The sequence below is a fragment of the Cavia porcellus genome, unplaced genomic scaffold, assembly GCF_034190915.1.
Source record: "Cavia porcellus strain 051 isolate PalLab524CR breed Dunkin Hartley unplaced genomic scaffold, mCavPor4.1 scaffold_3, whole genome shotgun sequence".
Taxonomy (NCBI): Eukaryota; Metazoa; Chordata; class Mammalia; order Rodentia; family Caviidae; genus Cavia; species Cavia porcellus.
The window spans coordinates 6,368,396-6,395,205 of NW_026947486.1; the positions used below are offsets into that span (position 1 = coordinate 6,368,396).

The 26,810-nt window shown below is 34.5% G+C and overlaps 1 long non-coding RNA gene across 2 annotated transcripts in view; it reads right to left on the reverse strand.

The window, feature by feature from the left end:
* LOC106027610 (uncharacterized) overlaps positions 1–26,810 on the reverse strand; it is a 105,881-nt gene that overhangs the window by 36,764 nt on the left and 42,307 nt on the right. The window contains exon 3 of one of the 2 annotated variants that reach the window (XR_010046501.1): positions 21,788–22,325. This is a non-coding gene — a long non-coding RNA (uncharacterized LOC106027610). Of the gene's footprint in view, positions 1–19,929; positions 22,326–26,810 lie in introns of those variants that run through there. The other variant, XR_002791125.2, reaches the window with a different exon arrangement.

Here is a 26,810-nt window from a genome sequence, read left to right on the forward strand (position 1 = left end):
CATTCTTATTTAATATAGTTCTAGAAATATTTGCCAGTGCAATTATACAAGAAAGAGAAATAAAAGGAATAAGGATAAGAAAGGAAGAAAGTCAAATATCATTATTTGCAGATGATGATACCCTACATAGAAGACCACCAAAACTACATGTAAAGACTCCCAGGCATAATGATCAAATTCAGTAATGTAGCTGAATACAAGGCCAGCACTCAAAAATCAATAGCATTTTTCCACACAAACAATAAACTCACTGAGAGAGAAATAAAAGAAATCACACCATTCAAAATAGCATCTCAAAAAAATGAAACACTTAGGAATCAATCTAACAGAGGAAGTAAAAGAACTACATTACTCTGAAAAAGGAAATTGAAAAGGATTTCAGAAAATGGAAAGATATTCCATGTTTATGGATAGGAAAAACAAACATTGTGCTGACCATTCTTCCAAAATTATTATACAGATTTAATGCAATCTCAAACAAACTATCATTGGCATACCTCACAAATATAGAGAAATCATCCCTAAAATTCATCTGGAACCAGAAGAGACCTAGAATAGCAAAGGCAATTCTGGACAATAAAGGCAAAGTAGAGGGCATCACAATCTCTTAGTTAAATTATATTGCAAGCCACTGTGATAAAATCAGCATGATATTGGAATAAAAACAGACCTGTAGATCAAGGGAATAGATTAGCTGATACAGCTACAACTACAGACACACTCAGCCACCTCAACATTGACAAAGGGGCCAAACATGTAAACTGGAAGAAAGATAGCCTCTTTAATAAGTGGTATTGGAAAAACTGGCTCTCCATGTGCCAGAAACTAAAACTAGGTACATGTCTATCACCATACACTGAACTAAAGCCAAAACAGATCAAAGATGTAGATATTAAGACAGAAACTAAATCTATTAGAACACAAATTAGGCAGAAATCTTGACAACAGGAGTAGACAGCGGGGTCATAAACAAAAATCAAATTGCATGGGAAATACTTCCCAGAATCAACAACTGGGATCTCATCTTATTAAAAAGTTCTTGCATGTGAAAGGAAATCTCTAAATGACTGAAAAGGAAACCTATGATTGGGAAAATATTTTAGCCCACTGTCCCTCAGACAATTACTTCTATCCAGAACTCAAAGAATTAAAAAACGTCAGGCCCCCAAAATTTGAGGACACAATCCAAAAATGGGCATCTGAGATGAATACAAACTTCTCAGATGAAGAAATACAAATGGCAAATATAGGTATAAAAATTGTTTAATATCAATGATCATTCAGGAAATCTGAATTAAAACAGCAATGAGATTCCATCTCACTCCAGAAAAAATGTCCAAGATCCAGAAATCAACCAACAACAAATGCTGGAAGCTCTGTGAGGAAAAAGGAACTCTTCTCGACTGTTGGTGGGAATGTAGACTGGTACAATCACTGCGGGTATCCATGTGGAGATTTCTCAAAAAGCTAGGATTAGAGATTCCATTTGACCCAGCTATCCTGTTTCTTGGCATTTTCCCAGAAGAACTGAAATCATATCAGTATATATGCGTACCTGTATGTATAGCAGCATAATTTGTAATAGCTAAATCATGGAAACAATTCAAATTCCCATTAACCGCGGAATGGATAAGATTTTGGTACAATGGAATATTATTCAGCTGTAAAGAAGGATCACATTGAGAGTTTTATAAATAAATGGGCATGACTTGAGACCATATATAAGTGAAATAAATAAGACTCACATGAGTAGATATTGTATTCTCTCTCTAGCTTAAGAAACTGAAAAATTATATATGTTTCAAACTCTACAATAAATACTGTATAAGGGTAAGAAACTGTTCAAAGAAGAAAAGTAATTGGAATAAGGGAAAGGATAAAACAAGAAAGAGAAAAGGAAAAATATATAAATTATATATATATATATATATATATATATATATATATATATGATAGCTAAGCTGATTGTACCACTAATTGTACTAGTTACTGGAAAAGAACAGTTAATATTCATATATTTAAATAAATTTTACATGTCTATATCTGTCTAATCAACCCTCTTAAAGGTAACAATATGCAATACGACAACAATTGTCAAATTCCTATCATCTTGTTTTATAAACCTATACTGTTACTATATTTCATTTCTTGCTTCTGTTTGTCTTATGCTGTTCTGTGTCTTTTATATCTTAAATAAAAATTTTAAAAAACACATCTTCTTTATCCAATCATTAGTTGAGGAGCATTTGGGACATTTCCTTGATTTAACTATTATAAACTGTGCTGCTATAAACATGCATATATCACTGTGGTATCATACTTTTAATTCTTTCAGGAAGACAGAAAAGAAATAGCTGGTTTGAGTTAAACTGTTAGCTTTAGTTTTTTAAGCAATCTCCACTCTGATTTCTCCCCTGATTGCACCAGCCTATACTTGAACCAACAGTGGAGAAGGGTTCTTTTCTCCACACTGGCCTGCCAGTATTTGCTATTAGTTGATTTCTTCTTCATAGCTATTCTTTCCGTGTGATATGGAGTCTCAGTGATGATTTAATTTGTACCATTTGAACAACTAATGACGTTGAGATATTTTTATGTATTTATTAGCCATTTTTACTTTTTCATTTGAGAAGAGTCTATTCATTTCAGATGTCCTTTTTTGGGTGAGGTTTTTAAATTTGGGGGTATCTCAGGTTTTTAAAAAATTCTTTATATATTGTAGATGGTAGTCCTTTTTCTTAGGAACAGCTGGCGATATTTTGTTTCACTCTGTCAGCTGTCTCTTCACTATGTTCATAATTCCTTTTGCTATGTAAAAGTTTCTCAGTAAGATGAGATCTTAGTTTCTGAATCTATGCAATATTTCCCATGTGATCAATGTCTTGCTCATGAAATCTTTGTCCACTCCTATGTCTTCAAGAGTTCTATCTATTCTACTTTTAACAAGATTTAGTGTTTCTGTTTTATTATTTAGATCTCTGATTCATTTTGATTTTAGTTTAGTGCATGGTGAGAGACATGGGTTCAGTTTTAGTCTTTGGCATGTGAAATTTCTATTTTTCCAGTACCATTTAATAAAGAAGCTGCCTCTTTTCCAGTTCAGATGTTTGGCCTCTCTGTAGAAGATAAGGTGGCTGTGGCCAAGTGTGCTTTCAGTTTTTTCTGTATCTTTCAATCTTTCCCATTCATCCTCAAATCTGTTTTTTTTTTCAGTATCATGCTTTTTTTATCATAGTAGCTTTGTAGTATAATTTCAAGTTAGGCATTTTGATGCTTCCTGCCTTCCCTTGTTACCCAGAATTGCTTTTATTTATTGTAGGTATTTTCTGGTTTCAAATAAACTTTAATACTGTTCTCTTGAGTCCTGTAAGTCAGGCTATCAGTATTTTGATCAGAATTTCATTAAAACAGTTTAGTGAGTCTGCTCATTTTCACTATGGTGTTTCTTCCTACCCAAAATCAAGGCATATATTCTTTTCTGATATTCTCTTTGATATCTTTTTTCAAATGCAGCATTTATAAACACTGAGGTCCTGTACTTTTTTTGTTAGATTAATTCCAAGGTTTTTTCATTTTGTAATGTTATTGTGAAAGGTGCTCTTCTCTTAATTTGTCTCCCACTGACTTTGTTTTCTTTTTACAGGAAAGCTATTTTTGAGTGTTGACTCTGTGTCCAGATATGCTATTCTATGAGTTTGATTATTAAATCTTGAAGTTTTGGATGGACTTTTTGTATCTTCTATATAGAGTATCATGACATCTGAAAATAATGATAATTTAACTTCTTCCTTTCCTATCCTTATTCCCTTTATTTCTTTTTCTTGTTTAATTGCTCATTTTCGAGAAACATACTGAATAGGAGTGATGATAATAGAGAGCCTTGTCTTGATTTTAGAGTTTAAGCTTTTAGTCTTTTGCTGTTTAGTGTGATTTGCCATGGATGGATTTTATTACTTTCATAATTAAAATAAAAACTTTGGCACATAGGTTATAATGTTTCGCTATACCCTCAGTCTTGCCATCATTATGTGTGATTCAACTGTCTACAAGGATGTCATTCTGTAACAAAGGTTCTATATTCACTGATTATACTTTAGATCATACTGTCTTCGAGCACTTTAATCAGCCACTTCTAAGGATTTTGTCAATATTTTAAATTTTCTAACCTAAGAAATAGTAATCAGATGAAATAGTTCATCTTTACACTCCACTCTCGACTGCTTGCTTACTTCTCTGTTTCCCTCATGCCCCTTGACAGCCTCTGTTCTCTCTATGTGCCCAAATAAAGGCTATACTCATTATCTTTATAGGCAGACTTTTAGATAAATCATGAAATAATTATATTTTGCCATATATAAAATTTAAAATATTCAAATAAATAAAATTAATATAGTTATAAAAAATTACTTTATAACTAAAAACATTAATGGAAGCCATTATACACAAGACATTATGAGAATCAAAATCACTAAATCTCCCCTAAATATCTAAGGAAAAAAATTAAAATAATATATATATTTAAGAAAAAAAAACTAGAAAATTAGGGCAGAGGGAGAAAAAAGAAATATTTGCTATAGATATGGGTTATGAAGTAGGAGTAGAAACATTCTTTATCACTAAACTTTTAAAAATCCATTGCAGGCCACAGTAGTCATATAAGTAATTTAAAATATCTCCAAATCAAGCAAGGTTTGGTGTTATGTATTGGTTATTACAGTATTTGGTAGGCTTAGACTGGAGAATCTCAAGTTCAAGAACAGTCTCAGCTACATAGTTAGTTACAGGCCAACTTAGAGTACAGAATGGGATCCTGTTTAATAAAAATAACAAAAAAAATCCAAATCAGAAAAGAAGGAAATGAGTATGTATCTTCATCTTTACTATTTCCATTTGAGAATGGTGAAAAAAATGCTACCAGAGCAAAACAATATAAGCAGTAAATACACAATCTAATGCGAAGTTGAAATAATTTTGATGCTCTCTGACTGAAAGTTCTAAAGTCACACACAAATGCAAAGAATGATCAATAATTTTGCATCGTGTCCTTTTTTTCTCCCATGGTAGTGAGGGACACTTCTAATTTGGTGAAAATAATCTTAATTGTGACAATTATACAAACTCCAGAAGCAAAAATATTGTCCTAATGCTATAATAGGTGCTCTAGGCTATTTTAGCTGAACTACCCCTTTATCTCATTTTGCTACGCAGAATTTTACAGTAGCATTTAAAAGAAAACACCTCATAAATGCATCATGTATAGGATCAAAATTAATTAATCCAACATCTGTATTACTAAGGATAAGAAAAATAAGTATTCATACTATATACCTATCTCCACCTATTTAAATATAGTGAGCTACCTAAACAATTAAACAACTGTTTTAAAAAGGAAAACAAAATCCTAGCCTGAGAGTAAACACAATCCAAAAAATGAATTGTCAGAATCATGTTGAAATGTCTAATGGTTCAGTAAAAATTCATGTTTAATATAGTGCTAGATAAAATATGAGCTCTAAAAACAGAATGAAAATAAAAGTGAAGAATGTAAGACTCAGGAAATAATGTGACTAAAAAGTGTCATCATAGAGTTAATAAAGCAGTGTTTGGAAAGAGGAAATATCCAAATAAATAATTTATGTATAAGTTTCTTGAAAAAATGAAAGTCAAATGATTTCTGTGAGAGCAAATACAGAAGAAACAAGCAATTAAAGTAGAAAATGTGTTCCACAAAGAAGATAAATCACAGTCCTAACATGCAGAATACAAAAAAATGGAACAAAATAATAAAACAATTTAACATAAAGCAAGAACAGCAGTGGTCTGGTGGCCTGAAAGCACATAGCATTATAGGAAATTAGGTGACTTAAAGCTAAACCCTGTGAGCAGGTAGAGCTGTGAAAGCCTGCAATAAGAATGGTACTATTAAAGGATTCTTAAACCATCTCCTACCCTGGAAACTAGATTGAAGATATTTTTGCAATGAGAGAAATCTGGATAATTTTTTATTTGATCTGTGGAAGTTATATTTCAGAAATCATATTTTTATTTCAAGGTGTTCACGGCCAAAGATTACTCTGATGTTCAACTGCAATCTAGGGCAAGTGGTAGATGAAAAATTTGGTAATCCAATAGTTGAGGCTATGTTGAAGAGCTGGTTGCAGTATGCTGTAACATTGCAAACTCACTCTTTTAATTAACAAATGAAATTATTGACAGAAATTAAAAAAAAATTCAACATTCACAACCAAACAGAAAAAGTACAAAATCAGAAACAACAAATTAAAGAAAGGATTCTGGCGAAGAGAGGAGAGGAGAGGAGAGGAGAGGAGAGGAGAGGAGAGGGGAGGGGAGGGGAGGGGAGGGGAGGGGAGGGGAGGGGAGGGGAGGGGAGGGGAGGGGAGGAGAGGGGAAGAGAGGAGAAGAAAGAGATGATGTATGGGAGAACAGAGGAGAGGAAGAGGAGAAGAAAACTGTATGGTAGGGTTCCTTATTCTTTATCATCCAAATAGTCACGCAAGACAATTCACAGATTTTAAAGATTCTGAAAAATTCAAATTAGTGTTTCCCAAATCTGTGAAGAAGAAAGTAACCATAATTTTCCATTTGTAACACATAAAATAGAAGAAATGAATGCCAACATATGACGGAATGAAGGAAGTAAGTGACAAATATTACTTCTCATGCAAATAAAATCTCCAGAACTCTCACAATTAAATGGATGTAGTTCCTTCTTATTTTTTTTAAATTTACTTTTTATCAGTATGTGTTGCTATATATAATGATCACATTCATCATAGGGAGTATGTAGTTCCTGAAACTTCAAGAAATCGTATAGGATTGGAATGCCACATCTAAAGCAAATAAATCCTTGTCCAAATTATATATATATATATATATATATATATATATATATAATGCAGATGAGTTGAAAGACTTTACAATAAAAAAGTGTATCACACATATTAACCATAAAACTGAATCATAGATTGTGAAACAAATATACACCAAGCAAATCCAATGGAGCAGGATCCAAGGGAAGGGCATCCATACTATATCAACCAACGTTCTAACAGAAACATGCAATCATGAACAAGACAAAAAAGGTTTGTAAGTGTTAGGCAGATATAACAAAGAGAGACAAATTTGACACAGGCAGAAGAGTGAGAAGTCAGAAGATAGTAATCATAGAGTGTTAAGGTTTTGTCCAGATGCCCCACCACACTAAAGAATCAGGTGGTCATAAGGTTAATTGGAGGTGGCTGAATCTAGTATATGCCACTACTTAATAGTGAAAAGCTGAGATTAAAGGTGCTGTGATTAAGAGCAAGTGATTGTTGCATCTGTCCACTGATCAAATTATCACTGCCCTAATCCCAGTAGAATGTATACGATACAAGGGGCAGAAAGAGGTTTGTCTTGCTTTCCTGCTTTTTGCTTTTGTTGTCTTCTGCTACCACGAACAGTTGCCTCTTTTCCTGTGCCACCTGCCTTGGAGCCAGTTATTCATGAACTGTAACCTCTACAAACTGTGACCTAAATAAACCTTTCCCCCTTTAATTTAGGGTGTTAGGTATTTTGTTTTAGCAACAAGAGAAAACCAATTAAGACATAGAGTAACTCAAATATAGAAGTAAGTTACACGGCATAAAAGTGACATACAGATTACCTGGCAAGAAAGAAAACAGAATCCAAAGAATGGGAAGGTATCCCCACATATTTAATAAGTATGTGAATGCAAGAGGAATCGATAAAGAAAAAATGTGAATATATAATTGATTGGAAAATTCCAAGCTATCTAAGTGGCATGATTTAAGAATGTTCAAAACGATCTCTTTTTCAGTTTCAACCACCAATGCCATATGGATTTCAAAAGGGGTTCTATGTTAAATTTACATAAACATTTGAAAGAGGTTGTAAAACCTTGATTCTCTTAGTTACTGTGAGATTACAAAAGAGCTATGGACAATAAAAAGCGTACTATATATAAGTTTTAAAAGATCAGCTTGATTTTCATTGCTCATCATTATTTTTAATGGCATAAAATGATTGAAAAGATAAGACCTATTCTAGATTATTAGAAAGGAGCATTTTGATGGCTTTAGAGAGCTAAACTAAAAACTCTAATACAAGCCAACTTACAATAGTAGACACTAGGATTTCTAGAGTCAAAGTGCCTGAATTTAAATCTTACAGTTATTCCTTATTAAATACATTTTTTAAAAGTAACTTAAATTTTATGTTCTTCAGGTATTTCTGTTTTTGTTTTTTATCAGGGATCGAACTCACAACCTCACACTTGCCAGTTACTTGTGCTGCTAAGCTAAATCCCCAGCTATGTCTCAGCTTTTCATCTGTTTAATAATAATAATAATAATAATAATAATAATAATAGTAACAAGTATGATAACTAATCATGCTGTTCATTGTGTGAGACAAATGTATGTAAAATGTTTAGTCCTTTACTAATTCACAATAATTCTGGTTGTTGTTATTAATCGTGGATTGTATAATGTTCAATCAGAATTAGATCCAACTATATTGAGTTACAAAACATAATTAAATCCATTTTATTTTCTTTTATTTAGTGTTATTTTTGTCTTAGACAATCTTTCTTCCTATAAAACAACAGAATAGTCATTATTCAACTTTTGAAAATACTCCTCCTTACTCTTCACATCGAAGAACTAAAATACTTTTTCTAAGCAGTCTAAGAAAAGCCAACCATTATGAAAATACATAGGGATTACCTCAGGTCTGGCACTGACTGAATTAATCCATGATTTCATGGGCTCATTTACTATAGATACAATAGTATTAAAAGCTCATTGAAAGATAGACTTTCTAAAATTATGGAATATAGTGGTTGACTTTCTACCACATTTTTCCTTTTTGCAATGGATGTTACAAACAATGAGACTTTAATCACCATTAGGAAAATGCTCTTATTTTTAGAAGATGTGTTTCTTCAGAGATGTTATCGATTGGATCAGAAATGTCTCCCCAAAACTTTCATGAGTTCAAGATGGGGCCTCTGTAATGTGAGTAGACTATGTGGAAATGGTACTCAATATTGGATTAATTCACTGATAAGATGATAGATGACTGTTATTGGTAGTTGTGGCTTGTTATATGGAGTTGTTCACAGCTCTTTCCTCACTCTCTTTTTCTCATCTGTCATGTATTGATCATCTTTTCTCTTCTATGCTCCTCCATGTCTTGGAGTCAGTGACCACAGATGAACCCACTTAAACCATGAACCAGAATAAATCTCTTTTCTTTAAACTATGATGTCCAGGCATTTTGTCCTAGCAACAGAAAAGTGACTTAAAATGGTGATACATAATGAGTTTAAGTTATATTATGTATTCTGGCATTGTTCAGAGTTTCTATCATTTTCTGATTAGAAAATAAATAGGTAAACTATTTAAGTCATGGGTGTAGGGGAGGATTTCCTGATCCAACTTCCAATTGCACAAGGAATAATAACAAGAATAAACAAATGACCTTATATCAAATAAAAAACTTCTTCACATCATAAGAAGCAAGTCACCTACAGAAAACAGCTTACAGAACAGGAAAAATTTTGCCAGTTATTCTTCAAAAAATTCATATCTAGCATATATAAGGAATAACACCAAAATTACACCTCCCAAAATAAAATAATTAATTACAAATAGGCAAGGGAAATGAGTAGGCATTTCTCAGCACAAAAAATACAAATAGCCAGTAAACATTATTTAAAAGAATTTTTTTTTATCAGTACCAGGGATCGAACTCACGACTGCCTGCTTGCAAGGCAGACGCTTATGCCACTGAGCTAAATCCCGAGACCCAGCAAGCACTATTTAAAAAAAATTCAATGTCTCTAGCCATTAGAAAAAAAAAATTTAAAAAAACTAAGATTTTATCTTATACCAAAAAAAATTGTAACCATCAATAAGTCAAATAACAAATTCTGGCATGAGTTCCCTCAAAAAAGAGCACTTCTACATTGTTGGTGGGAATGTGAAGATTATGGAAATTTATCAAAAACTTAAAATTAGAAATTCTATTTGAACTAGCGAGTCCCCTCTAAGTATCTTCCGAAAACACCTAAAGATATCATTTTCCAGTGCTATGTGCATACCAATATTTATAGCAGCATAATTCACAATAGCTAACATGTGGAAGTATTCTCTATGTCCATCAGATGAATGAGTAAATAAAACATAAATAAATTTCATAGTTAAGTTAAATAAATCATACACACATGCTTAAATACCCTATAGTTTCCCACATTTGAATTACTCAAAGTACAACCAAAAAGCAAAAGAAAGGTCTGAGAAGAAAAAACAGGGAGATAGTTTTTCTGCAAATGGGAAGGGAAACATTAGACCGAGTGGGGAAATAAAGGACAGGAAGGCACCGTAAAAAGATTTAGTATGTACCACGTACATATAATCAACCGCTCACAATGAACCTAATCACTATGTGTCATAACCATGACCTATAAAAATTATAATGACAATAATAATATAAATAAGTAAAAGGAGTTTAGAAGTGAGAGGGGAAGGAAAATAAAGAGTCAAGGTATGTTAGTTATCCCTGAGATGGATGTGAACATCATGTATCACACATACATACTAATAAAACAAAGGTTTTAAAAACAAAAAATAAACATGGAAAAAGTAAAAATACAATTCCTTTTTGTTTTTTTTTACTTCCTTTGCCTATTTTTAAACTTTTCTAGCCATTTTTACTGATTTATTTTTGATATGATAATATTTACTAATTGATTGATATTTTACTAGTATTTAAATAAATGTCAACATCACTTGGCTCTTGTCTGAGTTCCAATGGGTTGTCACTTAATTCTCCTGTGTTTTACAGGTGGATTAATGCAGACTTTATGCCCAATTATCATTTACTTGTATTTACAATTATATTTGCCTTAGTTATAACTTTTAAAATATTTTAAATATGTGAACCCAACAGTTAAATAAGTTTTAAGCATTTTATCACTGTCAGTTGGAGGACTTCTGTATATGGGTATATATATATATATATATATATATATATATATATATATTCACGCAGCCAAATTTATTAATTTGATTCTGTCATCATAATTTTTAAATTTCTGATTATTTCCCAAATCTATGCATTTCTATTTACATGTTCTATATTGAGTATCAATCCCTAATTATATATTGGCCACTACAGATCCTAAATAAATGTTGATTAAATTGAATTATATTGCTATTATTTTCAAAGTTGAAATTATACCCTCTTAACTCTATTAATTTCTAGGAGAGTTTCTTGCAGCATAATGATCAAAATAAAGTTTTATTATACATTATTATGCATATATGATTTTTTTAAAAAGTAGAAAATGAAATGATCAGAACTTATTCCAGGCTAAAATTAAGTAGGCAACATTTGTCAGCGATGTCATCACTAATCTTTCTTTATCTTCCCAGTCTCTCTCTCTTTTTTTAAAAATTTTATTTAAGAGGAAAAAGAGAAAAACACAAAACAAAACAAAGCGGTATAAGGGTACACATAATACAGAACTACAAAAAAAAAAAAAAAAAACCAGTAAGAAATCACCTGTTAATAGATTACATATTATCATCTTAGAAATAGTTGCTCAAATCACAGTATCAAAGAATACAAAGTGGACATTCAAACAGAGAGACTGCAAACAGCTGTGTTCAATGATCCAAAAACATTAATATAGTCAGCTATTTAACACTCCTAAACCCACTTGCTGTTATATCCGTTACAGCTCTTTTTTTTCCCCTCTCTTTTTTACAACAAAATTTACACATTTTGGATTTTATTACTCCTTAGTTCTTATTACTTTTTGGGGGGGAGAGAATAAAGTCAAATTTGGCAAAACAAAGCTGTCAGTCAAAACAAAGGATAGACATAGCATATGATGTAAAATAGAGTACAAGGTTATCAACAATGGTTATCAACGATGTCTCTTGTTTCCTTAAAAAGAATTGTCTATTTCATTATATATTATAAAGTTGAACAAAACAGTAGAGAACAAGACCAATAAAACTTAGGCATTGTAAACATTACGGGACTTCCAAAGGAGACAATAGTCAAACCAGAATAGGCATCTTAGTGAATCTTATTGCCTTCAAAGTAGTTGCCTATACCCTCAAACTTGATACTATCATACAAAATGGAACAGAGTCTAATCAGTCAAAACAAGATTGTGGGAGTATTACAGGAATTCAAAACAAGTTAATAGGAAATCAAAGAGTTACTATTATACATCCTGCTAGTTTTTTTAAAATTTTTCCCTTTAATTAAAACAAACATAAGAAATAAATAAATAATTTTTTTAAAGAATAAGGGAGAGATTGAGATAAAACAGGACATAACAATATAACAATAGAGGTCAAACACGACTGTTTCAGCAACCTAGTGCTTCACCACCAAATACCTGACTTAATAGTAGTTACCATAGTGTCTGTCTTTTTCCTTGAAATATTTGGATAAAACTACATATACTATAGCTTCAAATATTTCCATATCAAGAAGCCCAGAATAAAGCCTTTCCAATTAATAAGTGAAAACTTTATAAGGCTTCAAGGCCACATAATGGGGAATCATGATTACCACATATTTTTATATATTTGAATCATTACTTACATTAGGGAAACTATTCGGTATTCACACATGCGACATTGATTTATTTCACTTATGAGTATGGTCTCAAGCTGCGCCCATTTATTGATAAATATCTCAATGTGATCCTTCTTTATAGCTGAATAATACTCCATTGTATAGAAATACCACACTTTTTTATCCATTCCTCAGTTGATGGACACTTGGGTTGTTTCCAAGATCAGGCGATTACAAATTGTGCTGCTATAAACATAGGTGCACATATATCACTGGGGTATGATGCTTTCAGTTTTTCTGGGAATATGCCTAGAAGTGGAATAGCTGGAATAAATGGGATTTCCAATCCCAACAAAGGCTGTACCAGTCTACACTCCTACCAACAGTGCAGGAGAGTTCCTTTTTCCCCACAGCCTCTCCAGCATTTGTTGTTGTTGGTTTTCTTGATCCTGGCCATTCTTTCAGGAGTGAGATGGTATCTCAGTGTGGTTTTAATTTGCATTTCTCTAATGACCAATGATGATGAACATTTTTTCATGTATTTATTTGCCATTTGCATTTCTTCATCTGAGAATTGCATGTTCATCTCAGATGCCCATTTTTGGATTGGATCTTTGAATTTTGGAGGACTGAGTTTTTTTAATTCTTTATATGTTTTAGACAAGAGTCCCATGTCTGAGAGAGAGTTCACTAAAATCTTTTCCCAGTTTGTGGGTTTTCTTTTCACTATGCTGGAGATTTCTTTTGACATGCAGAAACTTTTTAATAAGAAGTGGTCCCAGTTATTGATTCTGGAAAGTATTTCCTGTGCGGTGTGAGTCCTGTTCATGAATTCTCTACATACTCCTATGTCTCCAAGGTTTCTTCCCAATTTGTCTTCCAATAGATTTAGTGTTTCTGTTTTAATATTCAGATCTTTGACCCATTTAGATTTTAATTTAGTACATGGTGATAGACATGGGTCTAGCTTTAGTTTTCAGCAAATGGAGAGCCAGTTTTTCCAGCACCATTTATTAAAGAGACTGTCGTTCTTCCAGTGGACCTGGTTGGCTCCTTTATCAAAGATAAGGTGGTTGAGTGTGTTTGTAGTTGTGGTTGTATCTTCTAATCTATTCCACTGATCTTCGGCTCTGTTTTGATTCCAATACCATGTTGATTTTACTACTGTTGCTTTGTAGTATAATTTCAAGTCACGGATTGTGATGCCTCCTGCTTTGTTTTTGCTGCTTAGAATTGCCTTTGTGATTCTAGGTCTCTTCTGGTTCCAGATGAAATTTAGGAGTGATTTCTCTAGATCTACAAGATATGTTGATGGTATTTCTATTGGGATTGCACTGAATCTGTATAACAGTTTTGGGAGAATGGCCATTGATATGGTGGATTACATTTATTGATTTGCGTATGTTGAACCATCCTTGCATTCTTGGGATGAATCCCACTTGGTCATGGTGTATAATCTTCTTGATGATTTGCTGCATCCTATTTGCCAATATTTTATTGAGGATTTTTGCATCTGTGTTCATTAGGGAGATCGGTCTATAGTTCTCTTTTTTACTTGGGTCTTTCTCAGGTTTTGGTAGTAGAGTAGTATTTGCTTCCAGGAATGACTTACGAAGGATTGCTTCCCTTTCAATTTCATTGAATAGTTTGAGGAGTGTCGGCATTAGGTCTTCTTTGTATTTCTTGTAGAATTCTGCAGTGAATCCATCTGGGCCTGGGCTCTTCTTGGTGGGTAAGGACTTAATTACATTTTCAATTTCATTAGCAGAGATTGGGTTATTCAACAGTTTTACATCCTCTTGATCTAGCTTTGGTACTTCATATGCTTCTAAGAATCTGTCAATTTCTTCTGTGTTATCAAACTTTTGAGAGTAGAGGTTTTCGAAATAGGTGTTGATGATCCTCTGTATTTCTATTGGGTCTGTAGTGATTTCTCCTTTATCATTTCTTATTGCATGAATTTGAGCTTTTTCTTTCCTTTTTTAAACAAGGTTGGATAGGGGCTTATCGATTTCATTTATGCTTTCAAAGAACCAACTCTTTGATTCATTGATTCTTTGGATTGTATTCCTAGTCGCTATTGCATTGATTTCTGCTCTGATTTTCATAATTTACTCTCTTCTTTTGGCTTTGGGCTTGACTTGCTCTTCTTTTTCTTGCTGTTTGAGGTGTAGCATCAAGTTATTTATTTGTATTCGTTCTGTTTTCCTGATGTGGGAACTCAGTGAAATAAATTTTCCTCTGAGGACGGCTTTCATTGCATCCCACTAATTCCGGTAGGTTGTATCTGTGTTTTCATTTTCTTTTAGGTATTGTTTAATTTCTTCTTTAATTTCTTCTGTGACCCACTGATTACTCAAGAGTGTTTTATTCAGTTTCCATGTGTTTTCGGGATTTTTGCAGTATCTTTTATCATGAATTTCTAATTTCAGAGTGCTATGATCCGATAACATGCAAGGGATGATTTCAACTCTTTTGCATTTGTTTAAATATGTTCTGTGAGCTAATTTATGGTTTATTTTAGAGAATGATCCATATACTGCTGAGAAGAATGTGTATTCTGATGTTGTTGGTTCGAACATTCTGTATATGTCTATCAAACCCATTTGTTCACAGGTGTGATTCAGTTCTGTTATTTCTTTGCTCATTTTCTGTCTGGTTGATCTGTCCCTTGGTGTCAATGGCATATTAAGGTCTCCTGTTAAAATTGTGTTACTGATAATTTGAGTTTTTATTTCTGTTAATAATTGTTTTATAACTGGGTGCTCTGGAGTTTGGTGCATATATAATTAAGATAGTTATCTCTTCCTCTTGGAGTTTTCCCCTTAGGAGTATGTAGTGACCTTCTTTGTCCTTTATGGTCATTGTTGGTCTAAAGTTCATGTTGACTGCATACAGAATGGCTACTGCTGTCTTTTTTTGGATTCCTGCTGCATGAAGAATTGTTTTCCATCCTTTGACTTTCAGTCTATGAGTATCCTTCTGGGTTAGATGGGTTTCCTGTAAACAGCATATGGTTGGATTTTGTTTCTTGAACCATTCTGCTAGTCTGTTCCTTTTGATTGGTGCATTGAGACCATTTACATTAATGGTTATTACTGTTAAATGCTGGTTTATTGTAGGAATGTGATCTCTCTGCTGTTGCATCTTTATCTTTCTGTTCTGTTTAATTATTTGCTTTGCTTAGTGGTTTTTTCCTTTGTGTATCTAAACTGTCTTTCAATATTTTTTGCAGGGTTGGTTTGGTGTTCATGAAGTTCTTCAGCTGTTCTTTGTCATGGAAGTATCGAATTTCACCACCTATTTTGAATGATTGTTTTGCAGGATACATCAGTCTAGGTTGGAAATCATTTTGCTTTAGGATCTGGAATACTTCACTCCATGCTCTTCTTGACTTTATTGTTTGTGATGAGAAGTCTGCTGTGATTCTGATAGGTTTTCCTTTATAAGTGATCTGTCTTTTCTCTCTGACAGCTTTTAATAATCTGTTCTTGTGTTGGATATCTGGGATGGTGATTATTATATGTCTGGGTGTAGTTTTATTTTGGTTATGACTATTTGAGTTCTATATGCTTCACTGATCCTGATGTCAGTTTCTGATCTCATGCTTGGGAAATTTTCAGCTATTACTTCTCTTAAATATCCTCTTGACATCCTTTATGTCGTCTCCTTCTTTTTCATTAATCCCTATCATTCTTATGTTATTCTTCTTTGCATGGTCTTGCAGTTGTTGAATTGTTGTTTGCTGATTCCTTGTTATTTTTAAAAGATCTTTCCTTTCCTGTTCACTAGCTGCAATCCTGTCTTCAAGGTCTGAAATTCTATCTTCACTTTCATTATGGCTGTTTTTACATCTTTCAGTGGAGTTTTTTATTTCCTGTATATCTCTGTGCATCTGCATTATGTATTCTGTTTGTTTCTTATATTGCTCGTCTAGGGATTCTATCTTTTTGTTTATTCCTCCAATTTTTATCTGTGTTTTCTTTAGGTATATTCAGAATCTCTTTCATTTCTTTTATCATTTCTTTTTTATCTGGGAGATTATTTCGAGTTTGAATTTCTTTAAAGCTTCCTGGAGTTGCTTGTCAATTTCAGTAGCTATTGTGTCTGATATTTGAGGTGGATGGGATATATTTTCTTCTATATACATTGCTCCTAGGGTTTCTTGAGATGAACTGGAGGTTTGAGGTTGTAATTCGGTCTTTCGTTTTGTCATTTTCCTATATTTCTGTGTTTCAAGTGTTATTTGAAATCTTCCTCAGGATCTGTTGAAAATCCCCTTCTATATTTGCAGCTACTGAGACTCTGGCACCACGCTACTCCAAGCCATTGGGCCTGCAGAACCAATGGCCCTCCTCTGCCTGCTCAGAACTCTGCAGTTCCAGACAAGCTGGGCCTCAGGGACACTGTGCGCCCACCTGCCCCTTGGAAGCTCCACAGCTCTTCAATCGCAGCCGGGTTAGTGTACTCACCACAGGCCACAGTGCCTCAGGAACCTGTGATCTCTCCCTGCTTGCAGAGATATCCACAGTCCTCCAGACACATGGAGGGGCTGATGCAGGCACCCCCGATCCGCCCAGCTCCTCCTCTACACACTGATGGCTAGGCGCGGCAGCGAAACAGGCTGGGCTCCGGGGATAGTGTGGGCCCGACCACCCGTCGGGAGCTCAGCAGTTCTCCAAGTGCAGCCGGGATGGGGAGGCGGATGTAGAGGCCTCTAACCCACTACTCCACTTCACTGCACCCAGAAGCCTGGAGGGACCCAAACAGTCTGGGCCGAGATATCCACAGTCATCCAGACACACGGAGAGGCCGATGCAGGCACCCCAGATCCGCCAAGCTCCTCCTCTGCACACTGATGGCTAGGCCCTGCAGCGAAACAGTCTGGGCTCCGGGGATAGTGTGGGCCCGACCACCCGTCGGGAGCTCAGCAGTTCTCCAAGTGCAGCCGGGATGGGGAGGCGGATGTAGAGGCCTCTAACCCACTACTCCACTTCACTGCACCCAGAAGCCTGGAGGGACCCAAACAGTCTGGGCCGAGATATCCACAGTCATCCAGACACACGGAGAGGCCGATGCAGGCACCCCAGATCCGCCAAGCTCCTCCTCTGCACACTGATGGCTAGGCCCTGCAGCGAAACAGTCTGGGCTCCGGGGATAGTGTGGGCCCGACCACCCGTCAGGAGCTCAGCAGTTCTCCAAGTGCAGCCGGGATGGGGAGGCGGATGTAGAGGCCTCTAACCCACTACTCCACTTCACTGCACCCAGAAGCCTGGAGGGACCCAAACAGTCTGGGCCGAGATATCCACAGTCATCCAGACACACAGAGAGGCCGATGCAGGCACCCCAGATCCGCCAAGCTCCTCCTCTGCACACCGATGGCTATATCTTCCTAGTCTCATCACCACTATATTGCATGGGTTGTACTCATTAGGGGACAAACATAAAGCATTTCTCCCTAATTACCTCTTTAAATCTAAATCCATATACCAGTACTTCCTCTGCATTTGGATGAAAGCTCAGAAAGTTCCTCGAAAAATTTTGGTCAGTCTTAAATCTGAAAATTTTCTCAACTTTCTCAAATTTCTCAATTTTCACTTCCTGGGAATAACAGTTCAGTAATTAAATGTCTGTTTCAGTATCAGTCACATATAAACAGTGCGATTTTAAACAATGAACATATATTTCTTGCTCCACATAGATTTTTCCTGGACTGTAAGTCCTCAATTTACTTGGAAGTGCCCTTTATCTTTCACTACACTTTATTTGCCCTTTACCCAACTTACACCTTCCCCTTCCTCACATGACTCTTACTCTCCAGTGTCACAAGAATAAGGGAAGTGGAGGAAAGACATTTTGTTTTAGTGTTCAAGGGATAATCACCAGATTAACCCAAATGTGTAGTTTCCAGTCCTATATCTGTTTTCAGACAGATATTTTGTTGATTCTTTAGATACATCCACTAAAAACTTCCAGTATAGTTTTCAATATGTGGGCTGTCTTAGAACTTCAGCCCATAGGCTCTTAATTTTTCATAGTCTGCCCTATACAGACTTCCTGTTTAGCCATCTATTGCTTCTTCAAGTAGCTCTCTTAGGAGCTTTGCAAATCAGAATCATACTAGTTTCCACTCTAGTTTCTCATATATGAAAAACACTCGAATTCCATTCTGTACCAATGGTGGAATGCTACTGACTCACAAAATGCTCTCTTTATCTCCCTTTCCTATATCCTTTTAGACATTCTACCCATTGCATAAATAGTTCCCAGACCCTGAAAATGTCAAATGTATAATTTCTCCATATATTCCCTGAAACTCCCTTCTCTCTTTTGGCTTAAAATGAGATAAATGTACTGTGTGACCTCTCTCTGGGAATTGAATACAAACACTAGCATACTAATTACTCTTTCCAAAGAAACTGGCTCTCCCACTTAAAAGCTTCAACATAATGTGCTGTAAAGTCTATCGAAGCATTGCTTGGTTTTTGTTCTTTGGGACCTCAAATGAAACTGAGTTATAAAGCATTTTCCTTCAAAATCTGAGTGTATTAAAAATATACTATTATAGAGTGAGATAACCTAGAGAGTGAAAAAAATAATGTTTCCAGTTATTCGTACAGAGGAGTCATATTTATAATGATGGCAAAACTTCTAGAGATCCAGTCCCCAAACAGAAACCCAAAGCCGATTTATTTATCACAAAAAAACAGCATTACTATTAAACCTGAATAATGAGATTGTAGTTTAGGAAAAAAAAATAATTCATATATTTGTTGTATTAAAAGAAAAACACAATAACATGTGTACCATTGGGGCTGGGGATTTAGCTCAGTGGCATAAGTGCCTGCCTTGCAAGCACATGGTCGTGAATTCAATCCCTGTTACCAATAAAAAATAAATAAATAAATTTTTAAAAAACCAATATGTACCACAGGTTCACCACCACTGGCCTATACCATATAAGAGCTCAGAAAATTAGACCACCCCAAATAAAAAGAAACTCATCAAAATGAGCAATTGAAATGAAGACACTTCTCAAAAAGAAGAAACAAAAATAATCAATAAGTATATAAAAATATTCACTATATTTGGCCATCAGAGAAATGCAAATTAAAAGAACAATGAGTTTTCATCTTGCACCGGAAAGAATGGCTATCCTCAAGAACTCAAAGACAAACAAAAACAAAAATAAAAGTAAAGTAAAACAAAATATAGAGATGCTGTTGAGGCTGCAAGGAAAAGAAGGACATTTCCTCCTTGTTGGTGGGAAAGTAAATTAGTATGACCACTATGGAAATCAGTACAAAGTTTCCTCAAAAAACTAAAACTAGAAATTTTATTTGATGAAGCTACTTGCCTTCAAATATCTTTCCAAAAGCATTAAAGAAAACACATTACAGTGATGCATGCATATCTATGTTCACAGCAGCACAACTCCTAGTAGCTAAATCTTGGAAGCAGCCTATTTGTCCAGTAATAGATAAATGGTTAAAGAAAATCAGGTACATATACACAATGGAGTTCTGCTCTGCCAGAAAGGTAAATTTGAGTCATCTGTAGAAAAATAGTTGTACCTTGAAACTACAATCTTAAAAGAAATAAATCAGCTTTCCTTATAGGTAAAACTCAGAGCAGAAATATTTTAAAAGAAAAATGTAAGATAAATAATAGGAAATTGGGAGGTAGTCCTATTCTAGATGGGAGGGACATCTAGAAATGGAGAGAAGACAGGGGAAATGAAAGTGAGAAGATTTAAAATGTGATGTGTACAGTGCCTAATTCCCCATGTAATAAATACATTTATTATGTACCACAAACATGTACTGGTAAAAAAGTAAATGGAATTACACTATTATTTCATCCCACAAAATGTCCTTGGAGAAGTACTTAAAAGGCAAATTATAATTTCTCCAAATATAATGTTAGCAATTTATTCATAGTAAATAATGCTGGTACGTTTTATAGCATTCATATTAAAGTGTTAGTATGAATCCAATTACTTGCTGTTATTCACTCATATTAATGATTCAAGCAGATAGAATCTGTTCAAATAGAATCTTCAATATATTTTACTTTGTATTTTCAAGTAGGACACAGACTAGGTGTGGCATTTGGTCTATTTCTGTACCTTTCATCTTCTGGGATAAATGGTTATTGTCTTACTCATCAAGCCTTATTACTATGCCTCTAGACAACTGGAGATTGTTTCCCTTTCTATTGTCACATTCACTTTGTCTTTTCAGCACTTTGGTGAATTTACTGCTGAGATTCACACTAATCACAACATCCATCTTTTTTAATGACAGTCACATCCCTGAAATAAAACAGTGTAAGTAAAATGCAACAATGTCAGATTACCCTGTTTCTTTTGTCCACATTCATTCCTGTCTTACACCACCAATGATAAATTTTTAACACTGAAATTTATAGGAAAAATTTATCACCTCTAAAAGGAATGCAAGTTTCTTTTGAAATAGTTATTACTTTCTGTCTCAATAAAACTGAAAATTAGACACTTCTGACAGAGGTGATGCTATCTAAATGTAAAACTTCAGCACTATATTAGTTTTACACATACATAAAATTATTAAAAAGTCATTACAATGCTCCAAATATTTATTGAATATTGTTACATTAGCTAGTATAAAATAAGTACTTTAAATTTCACTCAGAAATTCAGGTAAAGAAAATAAACATAAATCTTATTCGGTACACTTAAGTCTATTCTCCACTGAAGAAAATCTTTTAACAGGAGTGATTTTTATTCATAAAAATCACAATTAAATCCTCTGAAATATTAAAATAACATAAGGTAACTGTTAACACTTTATTTTGCAGAGCAACAGTTTTTAAAACAGAAAGTTCCTAATACCCCAATTGATAGATTTAGCTAACAATGCAGTGAGGTGCTTACTCCTATTAGAAATTTTAACTATCATTACAAAATGTTCAGTTTGTTGCTTTCAGAATTACCAGATAAGATTTCAGAATGATTTTCATTAGCAATCTAATGTAGTAATTGAAACAAAGACTCCAAAAGAATGTCATAGAAAACACTCCATCATTAATCTACCGAAGAAGATACCAAGGTGTGGTGGATTGAAAACTGACCGCCATTTAAACAACACCTGAAAAATCAGCATGGTGCTGAGGGTAGATGGCTCACCTGAGGATTGTTGCCAGCATAAATAAGAGGAAGAGCTGTTGTTTGGCGCTGCTGGTTCTACTATTGCCGTGGGTTCTCCTGGAGGAACTTGCTGAGCTTCTTTCCTGATATGAACTTGGCTGTTCTCATTGGCAGAGGAGCTCAGGACCTTGTTGCTGAGAATGGCTGTGGTTCACTTTGGGGAAGCACTGGTCTTTATTGCTTCCTAGCTCCAGAGGGGAGGATTGTGTGCAGTTCAGTCTTCAGGAGAAGCTTGTCATTCTGGCTTCCTGTTATGAACTCAGCTGTTTTTCATCATCAGAGGAAGTCAGAAACTTGTCACTGAGAATAGCTGTGTTACTTTTTGGAATCCCGGATCCTCGTTTACAGCATTGCTTCTTGGCTCCAGCGAAGAACGCTCCGCCTGCTGGCACACATCCTTCATCTCACTTGCACAGACATTCTAGCTTCCACCACTCACCTTGGGGCCTTCCCAGCGCAGATTCATGAAAGAGACTTGCATGAGTCACTGTTGTGTGCTCTAGGCCTCCAGTTGGATCTGTGGGAGGCATTGTCATGGGATCAAAGAGTTAGACTAAACTCATGAAGGATAATATCATGGGATTCAGGCCTGCTGCAGGATTCTCTAGGTCTTTAGTGTGTGGACAGATTTCCTAGACATTTTGTATTTAATTCTTTGGGTGACAATTATGTAATAATACTATAAATTATGTGCCCTGTATATAATTATTTTTCTTCTAATCCCTGACTACAACAGAAGGGTAAAAAATGCTAACCATAGCATTAAAGCTAAAATGGTTTTAAACATATATGGTTCATTGAGCTAATGAGAACAGAAAGATGAGTGTATAGGGCAAATACAAACATAAACAAAGGAAGGTAAGAAAGGAAGGGAAAGGTAAAAAATGCAAGATAGTTATATTGTTGGTTTCTCATACTTCATTGAAAAGATTTATGTTAATATTGATCGAAGTATTTTTACGCCCATATCTTGTACTATGAGTAGCTACTTTGAAGATAACAATATGCCATGCACCAACTATAGTTATTCTTCTATGTTTTGATATTTTGTTTTACTTTTCCATAAAATAAAAAACTTACTCATTTGAGCATGTCAATTAAACAGAAAATATTTTGTCAATTAAACAGAAAATTTTTTCTCAATTTTCACCACTCAGAAAAAAGTAACCATGTTGTATCTGCCAGCAATTTATTAGAGAAACAGATATAACATAAAATATACAAATATATAAAAATTTACAAGATAGGCTTAAAATGGTTACTGGCAGAATTGGATGAGGAAGCACGCAGAGGGAGTCTGCACACTGGAGACTGAAGATTTTAGTCTGATGCCTTCACTTCACTGCAGAGAATAGCAAGTGTCAAATGCTACTCATAAACCAAGTCACTGAGGTACTTATTATAGCAGTTTAGTATAGTTATTATAAATAGACATTTAGAGAAGCCTAGGATAATGTCAGAAGAAAGATTTAAGCAAGCATCCAGTTAAGCAAACAGCCCATTATCTTTAGTAATGTAAAAGAAAATAAAATAGCACACCCAAGTTAAGAAATAATTCAAATAGCTAAGCTAATCTTTGAGATACAAAGACAAGAACAAATGATACAAATTTAGAATGAGATTAAAGAAATTAAATTTCCCTTCCAGGATGTACTAACAGCTTTAACAACTCCTTACATCTTAAAAAGATCTGGACATTAGAAATGCAAGATAACCAGTTGCTTTTAAATATTTTTTTAATTCATTTCTTTGAAACAAACCCCTGTACTCTGCTTGCCTACATAAGGCAGACACAAAGGAAGCATGTCGGATTTCTATTCAGAATCCCCTTGGTGGGCTGGGGACATAGCTCAGCAACACAGCTCTTAAGTGTGATTCCTGATAAAATAACAACAACATCAAAATTTCCCTTAGTGAGATGCCCACAAAGAGCATTTTCCTTGCTAAACACTCTCTCTTTTTTTTAAAATTTTATTTAAAGAGAAAAAAGAAAAAAAAAAACAGAAAAGGGGTACAAGTTATACAGACTTTCAGAAAAAATAAACAGTAGGAAATCACTAGTTAATTACATATTGCCATCTTAGAAATAGTTGTTGAAGTTACAAAATTGAAGCATATAGAGGGGACTTTCAAACAGTGAGACTGCAAACAGTTGTTCAATGATCCAACAAAACTCAGTAATATGGTTATGTATCTTATACACTTAAATATATATGCAGTTATAACTTTTAGAGAACTTTTCCTTTCTTTTGTACAATGACAATTACACATTTTGGGTTTTATTACTCCCACAGTTCTTATTACTTTGTTTTTTTAAGAAAGTAAAACCAAATGTGACATACCAGGACAGAGTCAGTCAAATCAAAAGGATGGACATAATACATAATGTAAAAACAAAATACAAGGTGATCAACAATGGTTACCATACTGCCTCTTGCTATCTTAAGAAGAATTGCCTAAATCATCAGTTATAATAAAATTGAACAAAACGGTAAAGAATAACTCTCTTAAATTTCTTCTTTTGTCATCAAATTTATATTTCATTTTGGAAGACAAAGAATTCAGGTTTATATGAAATTAACTGTTTTGTGTACTCATTTAGTACGTGTAACAGGGATGTTTTTCTTCCTTATCTGACATGTTGTTGAAGAGTTAAAATGCTCTATTTAGTTTTTTTTGTGTGGTTGTTGTTGCTCTCCTGTTTCATAGGTAGTGCAGTGATTTGTCTGACCAATAAACTTGAGAAAAATAAACGTGACATGTGTGATCTAAATCCACCTTTTTTTTCCCACTGGAGGAATGAACATGCTCACTAAGAGGATAGCCTCCTCTTTCCTCCCTACTATCATACATGGATATTCCTCGACACCAGCAAAGGAAGCAGAATCTGTGGTAAACAATAAGTAAGGATACTTGAAGTAAACCTCCTGGTAGCTGTATTCATTTCATTTGGGGGAAGTAACGGCCTTACAGCAAGAGAGAATTGAGTTCCTTTTTTGTGACAGGATTCCAAGGACAAATCATTGGTTTTAACTTACATTTGGGTTTTGGAAGTTCAGAGTATTTCTTCCTCATCTATTCTATTTATTTTTAACATTTGAGGAAAAGGCATACCTTAGATTGAGGCAGGAGAGAATAAAATAGATTTCATAATGGTTGTAAAGGTTTAAGAAAAACACGTATGGCAGACAAAATTGGATAAAAATGCAGAGACAAATTAATCAGCTCTGAAAATAAAACTTTTGATAATCTTCCTGTGTAGTATTTTAACTCATTCTTGTAAACTGTGATTAGGTGTACATTTCAATGGATTCATGGGTGGGGTTTCATCAGTAATTATGAATAAAGATTAAGAAGCAGTGAACCTCAGTTTTATGGAAAAACAGTAAAGTGGCTGATAATTGAATGTAACAGTAAATAATGAAATTTGGAATCAAGAGAATATATGGGATAGGGAATAGGCAAAATGATAACGACCTAATACGAAAATGACAGAGCATTGATTTTGAGTCAGAAAGATGTATAGACTACTTTTTAAAGCAGAAAATTAATGCTATAATTTTAAAAACTTTATGGATGACAACAGTGAGTGTGAACTGCATTATAGATAAATTAAAAGTACTTGATTTGTATATAAACCATAGGAAGATGTCTTAGTTACTTTTCTAATTGCTGAGACAAAATTGTGTGACACTCAATGTTTGATGGAGAAATGTTTATTTAGCTTGCAGTTTGTAGAGGTTTAAATTCATCATCAGCTGGCTCTCAGGCAAGGTAGCATGGCAGACAGGCATAACAGAGGAAAACAGTCCATGGTGAGTAGAAACAAAAAACAAGCAAGCAAGGGATAAAACAAATGTTTTTCTCACCTTTACATTGTATCCAAGCTGTTGAGGTTGGGACAGTGTCAATCTACTCAGTATATTGATTTATTAATCACCCATCCCCTTAATTCTAGCACCTTTAATGTTAGCATTGCACCTTGAATCTGTCACACACTTTATTTTTTTTAAATTTTTAAAAAAGCAATCTATATTTATGGAGAGAAAGAAAGATTCTGTCCAATAAAGAGACAGAATGTGTGCCAAGTGGGCTGCCAAGGATCCTACCTACTTTAGGAATTTTTGTAGAGCAGAATCACAAGGTGAGGTGGATCCAAGGTGGAGAAAAATAGGAACTCAAAAAGCAGGCAGGCATACGATGGGATAGATGGTCAATCAATAAGATTATAAGTGTAATTTTTCAGGTAACATTGATTAAATCGGAATCCAATGAGGAAACAAATCATGTAGCAAGTGGGCATGGATACAGAATAGAGTCTTTTCCTGTAGAGGGTTGGGTTAGTGGCTCCCCTCTGAAGAAAAACCCTAAACTACTAGGAGGGAAAATTGGGCAAAGATCAATCTGTTTTTCTCAGGCTGAAGGGGGTCACAGTTGTTGATCAGGCATCAGAGATACTCAACAGAGAGTCTATCTAAAGGCCCTTTAAATAGACACCAGTTATTTTCATCTTGGGTAGGTACACAGCATTAAATCTGGAGGAGACAAAGTAAAAGAAACAAGTATGCATGTGCCAAATAATAGAATCAACAGGATAATTATGAGTACAGCTAACAAAGATTTCCACCCAGAGAGACTTAATAGTAATGGCTTCCCACAAAGAGAATAAGGATAAGGTCCAGGGAATTTTATAATCTGACTTGTCATTGATTCATCATCTAATATCTATCAGGAATGTACACACAACATTCAGTTTTTGCAGCTGCACAAGTAACTCTTTGAATGCTGCTGTCAGAACATGTAATGCTATCTGATTTTGGAGGATAGCCTATCTCATTAGTTTTAATTTTGCATTTAGGAGACAGAGACCAGCTGGAGTGTCATTTAAGGCCCACTGAGTATAGTTAGGCCTCAATATGTTATATGACATGTTCTAACCTTAGGGAAGGAATAAAGAGAGAGGCCAAGTGATCATACTAATGAAACATGCTCCTGGACTATC